The 12,714-nt window shown below is 50.5% G+C and overlaps 1 protein-coding gene across 3 annotated transcripts in view; it reads right to left on the reverse strand.

The window, feature by feature from the left end:
- Window positions 1-12,714, reverse strand: part of RGL2 (ral guanine nucleotide dissociation stimulator like 2) — a 105,736-nt gene that overhangs the window by 90,950 nt on the left and 2,072 nt on the right. The gene's annotated exons all lie outside the window — the stretch shown is intronic.

Here is a 12,714-nt window from a genome sequence, read left to right on the forward strand (position 1 = left end):
GGGGGTCCAGAAGTGGTTAAAGTTTCATCTGGGACTCAAGTAGTTACAGAGAGCCGCTTGCAACCTAGCTTTATGTAAGAATGTATAAATTCAGTTTTAAAGCTAAGCATTATTTTTTTCAGTCTTGGATACTGAAGGGGAAGACTAATGTAACGCTGCCCTTGTAGGAGCTGCTGGTTGGGATGGGTCCTCTATTCTTTGTCTCAAACTCTTTTCAAAGTCCTGCCCCTCTGACACACTAGGGTGAATGTACAAAGCATGCAATCTCACAGAAAATCGCTGAAAGTAATATTTAGTACCCAGTAGTAGTACTATATTAGCGAAAATAGGCAATGAACTAGTTAGTAAAGACCTCTAATATATTGTCACCTGATATGGTTGGTAACAATGTTAGCATAGAAATGGATTAACAATGACACTTAAGATGAGCATAAACAGTAGCAAGGTCACCTAAATTACAGCAGTGAGCAGCAATAAAGCTTAATTTACTGAACACAGAAATTATACTGCCAACGTGCATTGATGGCGACTATGCTAGCCTACACCAACTGGATGTGCACTCCCATAAAAACAAAGGAAATGGGAGAAGGGAAAAAAGGGGACTCACAGGATGTTTTTTCAGAAGAGGCAGTCCTTTATGTTGTTCTTCTGCCAGCTATCGTTGGGGCCCTTTAAGAAATGTTTGCGCACCTAATGACAGTTTTAGTAAACCGGCATGCTGTATAGGTGTGGTAAAGATGTAGTATAGATTCAGTATAGGTGTGGTATACTTAATGCCCAGCCTACAGTAACTCAGTCCTTGCTAGCAGTGTGAACAATGGGCAGTGCCCTCTCACCGGTCCCTGTGGCACAGCTGTGAACTCTTTCTGTAGAAGGGATGTCCCCCCTCATTCTGTTCTGTTCACAGAATGCCTCCAGAGATTCAGAGGGTGAGAAGATGCTTTGGTCTCCACGGCAACTGTGCAGATGCGATCGCTGCGGTCTGTGCTGCCTCAGGTGTCTTTGCTGTTCTGGCAGTCTGGTCAGTATACAGAAGATGTGCTCTCATCAATTCCCTAGGCCCCAAGAGGCAGAACTTAGAAAAGCACCTTCACAGCTCCTCCTTGTCCCAGTGTTTCTTGGGAGTTATAGTGCAAAGGGTCCATAAGCTCCATAAGAATCCATTAGCTTTTCTGTCTATAGTTCTCCCTCTGCTGACTGGAGTGGATAGTGCAAAACAACTGTACCCTGTTGGATGCTTGGATAAGAATGGAAAGTAAGAGAAAGACTGTCTGCAACTGCCCTGTGGTGCTGAACTGATTAACAGCTATATAAGTGTAGTGCCGGCTCCTGAAGAGCACGCGCTATGTGTTTTTTTTCAATTTAATATTCCTAAAATCACAGTTGGGTTTTAGGGTTGATTATGCCAAATTATGATTTCAGTACCAGTCTAGCTGGATTACACTGGGTTCTCCTTGACCACAGGTGTCGCTGTCTCTGCTGGCAAGTGTGAGAATGCAGTTTAGCTAGGCGTATTGAGTGCCATTCTTTCTCGGAACCAGCCTAGTGGGTGTGTCATCCTGCTGCGCATTCTGGGAAAGGGTATTTAAGGTACTGAGATCACGTGCTTCTGGGTTCCGGTCCAAAAGATCTTTCTGTCTGTTTGGTCCTGGTCCTCCTGACCAGCCCCCATGGCCCTCATGGCCTGGGGTGCTGATCCACCCAATTTCGAGTCTTGGGGCTGGATAGCCCGAGGCAGAGTAACTGAGAGGAGGATTCAAAGGTGGTCCGGTGCCGTCTCGTCTGTGGAGAGGCCCAGCAACTGGAGAAGCACCCGGGGAGGATTCTTCTGGAGAAGGCCATGTGTAAGGCTGGCTTCTCAGAATGAGCCTGGAGGCTCAGTTGAAGGACACTAAAGGATCTACACTCATACGGTATCGCCGGACCGGCTGCGAGATACTGGTACCGTATGATAGCTCTCTAAATTTACCTACGTCCCTCAGTTACGTCCAAGCCTGTGGCAGAGACTTTGCTTTACTTAAACACTCTATCGGCTGCTGAGCCTAGTGAGAGGAGGTCTATCCGGTAGTTGTGAGAATCCAGTTGTGAACGGTGATTCTCTGGATTTCTATAGTGAGAGACTTTCTATCTTTTGCAGTTCCAAGAGTATCTGAACACAATCACTGCCAGCCCAGTGCAGTACAGCTGTGCTCATAAGTTTGCATACCCTGGCAGAATTTATGATTTCTTGGCCATTTTTCAGAGAATATGAATGATAACACAAAATGTTTTTCACTCATGGTTAGTGTTTGGCTGAAGCCATTTATTATCAATCAACTGTGTTTACTCTTTTTAAATCATAATCACAACAGAAACTCCCCAAATGACCCTGATCAAATGTTTACATACCCTGGTGATTTTGGCCAGATAACATGCGCACAAGTTGACACAAAGGGGTTTGAATGGCTGTTAAAGGTAATCATCCTCACCTGTCATCTGTTTGCTTGCAATTAGTGTGTGTATAAAAAGTCAATGAGTTTCTGGACTCCTGACAGACCCTTGCATCTTTCATCCAGTGCTGCACTGACATTTCTGGATTCTGAGTCATGGAGAAAGCAAAAGAATTGTCAAAGGATCTGCGGGAAAAGGTAGTTGAACTGTATGTAGCGCCCTCTACTTTTAGGTAGGTGCTTAATGATTATTTTTTTTGACAGTATAGGATGTAGAGACAGGTAAATTTAGCCAGGGTCCTACTCTTTACTAGGCCTGGTTGTTTATTTAGAGATGGGAGTGTCAGAATAGAAGGGGGTGTGGCCGCCTACACTTGGGCTCAGGGATACCTCCTCTGCTTGACAGTGGATTTTGCTGGAAAGAGAGGATCCAGAGAGGAACCAGATAGCTGGAGGCGAGTCCAGGGAGGCCAACATCTGGCCCCTGGAGGAGAAGTCACCATGCAGTGCTGGAGGAAGACCGGGCATCCCATGGGGGGATGTGCCGGGCAGCATGGAGGAAGAGGAGGAAGTAGGAATTAAGTGGAAAGAGAAAACTGGGAATCAGCTTTCTGTGAGTAGAACATGGACTGTTGATTGGGAGAGAACAGCGGGAGTGCAGCCCAGTAGAACTACTCCGTAACTTCATACTGTGCATCCAAGGACCACAGTATCAAACACTTTCCAGGACTGAGGGGAAGTTTGACAGCACAAGTCATGGAAATAGGCAGTGTGACCTGTGACTTTGAGGTCAACATCCACAGCATTATTCAGAGTGATCCGTCCATATTTGAATTGGAACCAGGAAAGGATCGCTTTAAGGGACTTAACAAAAGCTACGGCTACGGATTAGTACCCTTTCTTTTGACCTAAAACTGGGGTCAGATGGGGCATCTCATGTACCCTATTGAACAGCCCACTGATTTAGACCCAGAATAAAGCATTATAAAATCCAGAGTTCTGACTGTTTGGTGTCATGTACTTGCATGGGGGATTGGAAGCAGAGCCATCTGACAAAAGGTAATGAACAAACTCAGCAGCCCCCATGGGGGTACCGCTACATATATAAAACAGGAAAGGGATATAAAAAGATATCCAAGGAATTGAGAATGCCAATCAGCAGTGTTCAAACGCTAATCAAGAAGTGGAAGATGAGGGGTTCTGTTGAAACCAAACCACGGTCAGGTAGACCAACTAAAATGTAAGCCACAACTGCAAGGAAAATTGTTCGGGATGCAAAGAAAAACCCACAAATAACTTCAGGTGAAATACAGGACTCTCTGAAATCATGTGGTGTGGCTGTTTCAAGATGCACAATAAGGAGGCACTTGAAGAAAGATGGGCTGCATTGTCGAGTCACCAGAAGAAAGCCATCACTAAGCAAATGCCAAAAAGTATCCCACTTACAATACGCCAAACAGCACAGAGACAGGCCTCAAACCTTCTGCCACAAAGTCATTTGGAGTGCTGAGACCAAAAATTAGCTTTTTGTCCACAACCATAAACATGAGAAGGTACTCCATTCCTACCGTGAAAGTTTAGTATCCATTGCTACTGAGTCTTTTTTTAGGAACTGTCCATAGGACCATCTAGTAGCCTTATTGCTGCCTGCAGGCTTGACTGGGCCTATTCTCATGTGTAAAACAAAAGGTAAGCTAATACACACCCAAATCACAACATCAGTGCATAAAGGGTTAATTACATGAATATGGGTGCTGAAACCATAGATTGGGTTTCCTTAAGAAAGACCCAGGAACAATACTCTATAAATAAATAATAGGCAGCACTCCAACTATTCTCATGTGTACTAATGGTACAATTGGGCCCCAACTCTAGCCAGATAAAGCATTAAGATCAAAGATTTTACAGCTGCTAAGCAAAGCCTTTTGCTTGTTGCTTATGCTAACAGGTACAGTATCTCCCAGGGGACTTTGCACCAATCCCAGCCACCCTCCTAGATTGCACGCTAGACTAGGTATAGTATTATTATTCACATTGCAGTAAATGCTAATATGCACTTACTTTGCTGATTCATGAGTAAATCCCAGTCTAGTGGTACAGAATTCTATTTAAAGTTACCTTGGCATATTGATTATACTGTCTAGAGGACTGTGTCTGAACCTACATTCTGCGTGTTCATTTATGCTCAAACCACCATCTATTCTTACCCGTAGCAGTACGTTGAGTTAATTTACCTGTAGCACCCTCTCATGTGCTATCAGGTTAGTACAGGTACATTTATTGTGTGTCTCATGGTAAAGGGAGTCTGAATCTGGGTCAGGTCAGAAAAAAACGATACCAAAGAAAGAAGCATAGGGATGCCACATATAGAGCCTGAGCCACAGAGATATAGTGCCTGAAAAGAATCACGAAATGAAAATGTATTAAATATTTGAATAAATAACAGTCAATTGCACAAAAGTATAAAATCAATGAAACCTCCACCGCTCACCGTCTAATGACAACGTTGTCGGTAGACAGACAGATACAGGAAGACTAAGAAACAAATAGGGGAACATCTTCTCTTTTTTTTTTTTTAAAGCCCATGGTGTGTGAACACACTCAAAAACTTCACCTGGTGCTAAAAAAAATGTGCACACACATAAAGAGTGAAACACAAAAATATGCAGACGGGTGTACACAAGTCCTCTAAAATCAGAGGACCTTGCCCTGATCCCCTGGGGCATTAGGCTCGGGACGGGGACTGGAGTACTTTACATTTGGTCCATCTGGCCGAGACCAGATGAACCCCATTCTCTGGAGAGTCTGGCGAAACAGACCCATCCAAGTACTAGGCGGGGCTCCCTCAAAGGGAGACCCCATGAGAGAGGGCGAACCAAGCCAGAAGGCCATGTCCACCACCTCCCAAGACTTTCAGGGCAGGCCCGAAGATCTAAACCCTACCAGTCACGCATTCAGAAAGGAATGTTTCCAACACCTTGTTGAGTCTAAGCCCCATACACACTACCAGTTTTTTTGCTGAGTTTTTCCTTCAGATTTACCAAAACCATATAATATGAGGTCAAACCTTAGGAGTTTCAATTTGTATGCAATCAGGCAGGCCCTTGCACTACATGGTTTTGGTAAATCTGAAGGAAAAACTCAGCAGAAAAACTGGTAGTGTGTATGGGGCTTTAGTCTAAAGGCAAAAGAGGGTTCAACCCGGTACTAGCAGGGTGTATCTCATAAAGTGGCTGGAGAGTGTATTTCTGGAAATGCTGCAGATGCCGCTGATTTCAACTGCAAGCCTAAGGCCCCTTTTACATGGACGATCCTTTCAGGTCCGCCTGTCAGTTTTTTAGGCGGACCTGAACGGACACTCCATAGAGATCTATGGAAGGACGGATGTCAGCGGTTACATGTCCGCTGACATCAGACCCGCTCCAATACAAAAAAAGTGTGACCTATTTTTCCATCCGTCTGCGGATCGGGTGACAATGGACTCTGCGGTCCGTGTTTATCCGAGTTCTCATAGGGGAGAGCGCCGCTGTGACAGGTCCGTCCCTGCGCAGTGTGCAGAGATGGACCTGTCATCTGCCTGCTCAGTGGGGGATCGGCGGACATTTTGAGATAGCAAATGTATGTAGGCATTGGACACGCCCCCTGCCACACCCCCTTAAAGGAGAATTAACCAAAAAAAAAAAGGTTAATTAAATCCACAAGTGCTTTTTTTTTACCACTACTATTCCTTTATATTGGGTTATAAAATTTACAAATAAAACAATTTAGAAATCGGATAAAAGATTTATCACTGGGAAACACTTTTTGAGAGATTAAAAGTGCATTTTATATACAAATATATAGATCAGACAAAAATGAAGGACAAACAAGGAGGAATGAGGGACAGAGGGACATTGCTCCAAATCAGGGACAGTCCCTCCAAATCAGGGACAGTTGGGAGCTATGTGCCTGAACCAGATTTGATACCCTTTCAGGGTAAAAAGCAAATGGAGGCCTTTGGTCAGGGCCAGATTAAGAGCATCATGGGCCTGGTGCTGAGGATTTTGGGGGCCTTTTTACGGAAACAAAATGAAAATGCAAAAATTTTTTGCTAAAACAAATTAAATATACTCTCACCAGTAATACCAGCTGTGCAGCCTTTGAGCAGAAGCAACACCACCAATACCACCTGCTATGCAGTCTCTCAACAGCAGCAACATAGGGCGACCACATTTCCAAACTGCCATTCACGGACAACCCCCCTTCCCAAAAAAAGATGAGGGGGGATGTAGTCTCGAGTTGATGGGGAAATAGGTGGCAGGGGTGATTTTTTGGGCAAATGGCTGGTGTTAGCACTTAAAATCATCCTGACACCATACTTGATATGGCGTTAGGATGATCAAATTCCATTATTTCTATTACTACATTGTAATATATAGTGAAATAGTTAAACTCACCATAATGCAGAATCAGTGGGAACCTGAGCTTGTCACTTGCCGCCAGGGCCAGACTGGGAATAAAAACCAGCCCTGGAAAAAATTTCATACCAGCCCCACAGCATTATTATACCAGCCCAACAGCTTATGTCATTATTTCCTTGTTCATGAAAGCAAAAACCATACATTTTAAAGCACATTTGATAAAGAGTGTATTATATATAGATATGAAATCACACAGGGCTTATATATATATATATATGCCTGCAAATTCCAGTTAAAAGTGGTAAGTGGTCAATCATCCTGGGGGGAACTCAGAACGTGGGGGGGGACCACCTTCTGCAGAAAGAATACACTAAGGTAAGGGTGGGTGGGTTACTAATATAAGGGGGAAACCCTTTATATCAATGCCCCCTTACATTATCGTATTAACACCCCCCTTACATCAGTCACCCCCCCCACCCCCTTCAGACTGGCCTGGCGGTGCTGTCACTGACCTCCTCTCAGTGCACTGTGCAGGGCTCAGTCAGTCGGCTCCAGCTTGGTGGCTCTGGTTTTATCCTATAGTCTCCTCTCCACAGTCCACACAAGTCTGACTTCTCCCATGACCCCCATCCTGGCGGCACTCCCACTCTTGACTCCTCTCCAGAATCCCTCAGAGACTGCAGACATGATACAGGAGATGGTCAGAGACTGCAGACTTGATGCAAGAGCTCAATGCAGCCTCGCCAGTGCCCATCAATACAGTCTCATTTTGCCCACCAAATGCAGCTTTACTCTGCCCATGAATGTAGTCTCACTGTGCCCACAAATGCGGCTTCAGTGTGCCCACCATTTCAGCCACATTGTGCCCACCAATGAAGCCTCACTGTGCCCATCAAATGCAGTTTTACTGTGCCATGAATGCAGTCTCACTGTGCCCATGAATGCAGCCTCACTATGCCCATGAATGCAGCCCCTCCTGTGCCCCATGTCCCAGTCTGCAGTCCCTGTCTGTGTGAAGGTGTGTTGTTGATGCTCGGTACGGTACCTTGCATGCCAGCAGGATATCCATGATGGCCAGCAGCAGGCAGGGTCTGTTCTTGTTTTGGATGGGGACTGTGCTCCTTCCAGAGGATCTGTTTGCTGTGAGATGGAGTGGTCCCTGGCCACCTGCACCTTCAGCCTTCCTCATTTTCCGGCCCCAGTCAGCCTGTCCTCTAGTCCTGGGGAAGTGGAGAGCACTGGGTGGGAGCTGGAGAGAAGGGGGAGCAGAGAGTACTGGCGGGGTTGGATAACACATGGGTGGGGGCAAGAGCAGGGGGGAGTGGGGAGCTCTGGGGGGGAACTTGAGAGCACTGGGGGGGCCAAAAAGAACACAGAGAGCACGGTAGGCTGAGAGCACTGGGTGGGGCTAAGAGTGTGGGGTGGCAAAGAGCACTGGGGGGGGGCAGAAAAACAGGGTTGGAGAGCACAGGGGCTGGAGAGTACTAGCGGGGGTACAAAGAGCGGGGGGAGTGGAGAGCAATGGGGGGAGCTTGAGAGGCCCAGTGGGGGCAAGAAAGAACAGAACAGGGGTGGAAAGAATGGGGGACTGGAGAGCACTATGGGGGGTGGAGAGCACTGGCAGGGTTGGAAAGCACATGGGTGGGGGCAAAATTCAGGGGGGAGTTGAGAGTAAAGGGGTGGGGAGTGGAGAGTGCTGGGGGGAGCCAAAAAGAACAGGGGTGGAGAGCACGGGGGGCAGGAGAGTGATGGGTGGGGCTTGAGAGCACCAGGGGGCCAGAAAGAACAAGGGTAGGGAGAATAGGGGGCTGGAGAGCACGGGGGCTGGAGAGTACTAGGGGGGGTACAAAGAGCGGGGGGAGTGAAGAGCAATGGGGGGAGCTTGAGAGCCCCAGTGGGGGCAAGAAAGAACAGAACAGGGGTGGAAAGAATGGGGGACTGGAGAGCACTATGGGGGGTGGAGAGCACTGGCAGGGTTGGAAAGCACATGGATGGGGGCAAAATTCAGGGGGGAGTTGAGAGTAAAGGGGTGGGGAGTGGAGAGTGCTGGGGGGAGCCAAAAAGAACAGGGGTGGAGAGCACGGGGGGGGCAGGAGAGTGATGGGTGGGGCTTGAGAGCACCAGGGGGCCAGAAAGAACAAGGGTAGGGAGAATAGGGGGCTGGAGAGCACTGGGGTGGGGGCTGGAGAGTGATGGGGAGAGCTGGAGAGCACTGGGGGGTGAGAAAGAACAGGGGGGAGAGCACTGAGGGGGAGAGCACTGAGGGGGAGAGCAGGGGGGAGAGCACTGAGGGGGAGAGCACTGAGGGGGAGAGCACGGGGGGAGCACTGGGGGAGAGAGCACTGGGGGGGAGAGCACTGGGGGGGAGCGGGGGGGGGGGGAAGAGCACTGAGGGGAGAGCACTGGGGGGAGAGCCCCTGGGGGAGAGCACTGAGGGGAGAGCACTGGGGGGAGAGCCCCTGGGGGGGAAGAGCACTGGGGGGAGAGCAGGGGGAAGAGCACTGGGGGGAGAGCACTGGGGGGAGAGCACTGAGAGAGGGAGAGCACCGAGGGGGGAGAGCGCTGAGGGGGAAGGGCACTGGGGGGAGAGAGCGGGGGGAAGAGCACTGGGGGAGAGAGCGGGGGGAAGAGCACTGAGGGGAGAACACTGAGGGGAGAGAGCACTGGGGGGGAGAGCACTGGGGGGGAGAGCACTGGGGGGAGAGAGCACTGGGGGGAGAGAGCACTGGGGGGAGCACTGGGGGGGGGAGCACTGGGGAGAGAGTGGGGGAAGAGCACTGGGGGGAGAGAGCACTGAAGGGAGAGCACTGGGGGGAGAGAGCACTGGGGGAGAGCACTGGGGGGAGAGCGGGGGGGAAGAGCACTGGGGGAGAGCACTGGGGGGAGAGCGGGGGGGAAGAGCACTGAGGGGAGAGCACTGGGGGGGGGTAAGAGCACTGGAGGGGGGAGAGCACTGAGGGGAGAGCACTGGGGGGGAGCACTGGGGAGAGAGGGGGGAAGAGCACTGAGGGGAGAGCACGGGGGGGTAAGAGCACTGAGGAGAGAGGGGGAAGAGCACTGAGGGGAGAGCACTGGGGGATAAAGAGCACTGGGTGAAGAGCACTGAGGGGAGAGCACTGGGGGGGGAGAGCACTGGGGAGAGAGGGTGGGAAGAGCACTGATGGGAGAGCACTGGGGGGGAGAGCACTGGGGGGTAAGAGCACTGGGGGGAGAGCACTGAGGGGAGAGCCCCGAGGGGGGAGAGCACTGGGGAGAGAGGGGGTAAGAGCACTGGGGGGGGGTGAGCACTGGGGGGTAAGAGCACTGGGGGAAGAGAACTGAGGGGAGAGCACTGGGGGGAGAGGGGGGAGAGCACCGAGGGGAGAGCACTGGGGGGTAAGAGCACTGAGGGGGGTGAGCACTGGGGGGAAGAGCACTGGGGGAAGAGAACTGAGGGGAGAGCACTGGGTAGGTAAGAGCACTGGGGGGAGAGAGCACTGGGGAGAGAGGGGGGGAAGAGCACTGAGGGGAGAGCACTGGGGGGGAGAGCACTGGGGGGAGTGGAGAGCAGGGGGGGCAGGAGAATGTGATGGGGAGCAGAGCACTGGGGGGGCAGGGAGCACAATGTGAACCGGGGGGGGGGGGCAGTAAAATAAGTTGGATAGGAGGATCGAGGGGGGCTGCATATAGAGGAAAAGATCTTTCTATATTCCTCCATGCAGCCGCTGAATGCTTGATTCTCTTCCTCTCACATCTGCAAGAATTCAGCGGCTGCATGGAGGAATATAGAAAGATCATTTCCTCTATATCCAGCCCCCCTCGATCCTCCTATCCAGGCACACAGAGCGGGCTGTACAGCCTGCATCTCCTCCTATGGATCACACAGTGCGGGCTGGCTGTGTGTTCGGCCGCCGCAATGTAACACAGTCCCGCCCCCCCAGACCTGCTCGTGTGATAGTAGATAGAATCAACGCTCTGCCTATCACATGAGCAGGTCTGGGGAGGTGGGACTGTGATGGTCGTGGTGGCCGAACACACAGCCAGCCTGCATTGTGTGATCCATAGGAGGAGAGAGGGGAGCGTGTGTCACTTGCCACCAGCAGTCTGCCACCAGATACAGTGTGCCACTTGCCACCAGCAGCATGACCAGATACAGTGTGTCACTTGCCACCAGCAGTCTGCCACCAGATACAGTGTGCCACTTGCCACCAGCAGCATGACCAGATACAGTGTGCCACTTGCCACCAGCAGTCTGCCACCAGATACAGTGTGCCACTTGCCACCAGCAGCATGCCACTAGATACAGTATGCCACTTGCCACCAGCAGCATGCCACCAGATACAGTGTGCCACTTGCCACCAGCAGCAGGCCACCAGATACAGTGTGCCACTTGCCACCAGCAGTCTGCCACCAGATACAGTGTGCCACTTGCCACCAGCAGCATGCCATCAGATACAGTGTGCCACTTGCCACCAGCAGTCTGCCACCAGATACAGTGTGCCACTTGCCACCAGCAGCAAGCCACTAGATACAGTGTGCCACTTGCCACCAGCAGCATGCCACCAGATACAGTGTGCCACTTGCCACCAGCAGCATGGCACCATATACAGTGTGCCACTTGCCACCAGCAGTCTGCCACCAGATACAGTGTGCCACTTGCCACCAGCAGCAAGCCACTAGATACAGTGTGCCACTTGCTACCAGCAGCATGCCAGCAGATACAGTGTGCCACTTGCCACCAGCAGTCTGCCACCAGATACAGTGTGCCACTTGCCACCAGCAGCAAGCCACTAGATACAGTGTGCCAGTTGCCACCAGCAGCATGCCACCAGATACAGTGTGCCACTTGCCACCAGCAGTCTGCCACCAGATACAGTGTGCCACTTGCCACCAGCAGCAAGCCACTAGATACAGTGTGCCACTTGCTACCAGCAGCATGCCACCAGATACAGTGTGCCACTTGCCACCAGCAGCATGCCACCAGATACAGTGTGCCACTTGCCACCAGCAGCATGCCACCAGATACAGTGTGCCACTTGCCACCAGCAGCATGCCACCAGATACAGTGTGCCACTTGCCACCAGCAGTCTGCCACCAGATACAGTGTGCCACTTGCCTCCAGCAGTCTGCCACCAGATACAGTGTGCCACTTGCCACCAGCAGCATGCCACTAGATACAGTGTGCCACTTGGGACCAGTTACAGTGTGCCACTTGCCACCAGATACAGTGTGCCACCAGATACAGTGTGCCACTTGCCACCAGCAGCTTGCCACCAGATACAGTGTGCCACTTGCCACCAGTAGCCTGCCACTCCCTCCAGGACTCTGCTAGGACAGATAGAAGAGATAGGGCCTGAATAGTCAATCAAATCCCTGGAGCCCATACCCCTCCTGAGCTGGGATGGTATGGCTGTGTGTATGTATGCCAGGAGTATTGATCAGACCAAGTTGTACAGGGGGGTTGTGTGTACAAGCCTTTGGGCTCACACTGGTGTGCTGCAGTCGGCCACACTGCTTATGTATCTGCAGTTTTATCTGCAGTCCTATTGATCTATATCAGGTTGCAGGTTTTTGCTGCATTTACTGACAGAGCGCCAAAGATGCAGCATGTAGGAATTTTTGTGCCCTTTCAGAAAATGCAGAAAAAACAAACAACCTAATAGAAATCTATAGGACTGGGGGTAAAATGCAGGAAAACTGTGGATATACCAGCAATGGGCCAAAACACAGCAATTCAGTGTGAACCCACCTAAAAGCACAAGAGACCAAGCACTGCCACAGGCTGATGACACAATTCTAAACACTTTGGTTGCAGTTATAACAACTACTGCTGGAGAACGAGGGGAAGGGAAATAAGAGAGCAGACACTGAGCTCACATGTGGACGGTCCCTGGAGGCTCATCACT

This window comes from Lithobates pipiens, unplaced genomic scaffold (assembly GCF_037356315.1).
Source record: "Lithobates pipiens isolate NorthernLeopardFrog02 unplaced genomic scaffold, aLitPip1_a1.2 Scaffold_1, whole genome shotgun sequence".
NCBI lineage: Eukaryota > Metazoa > Chordata > Amphibia > Anura > Ranidae > Lithobates > Lithobates pipiens.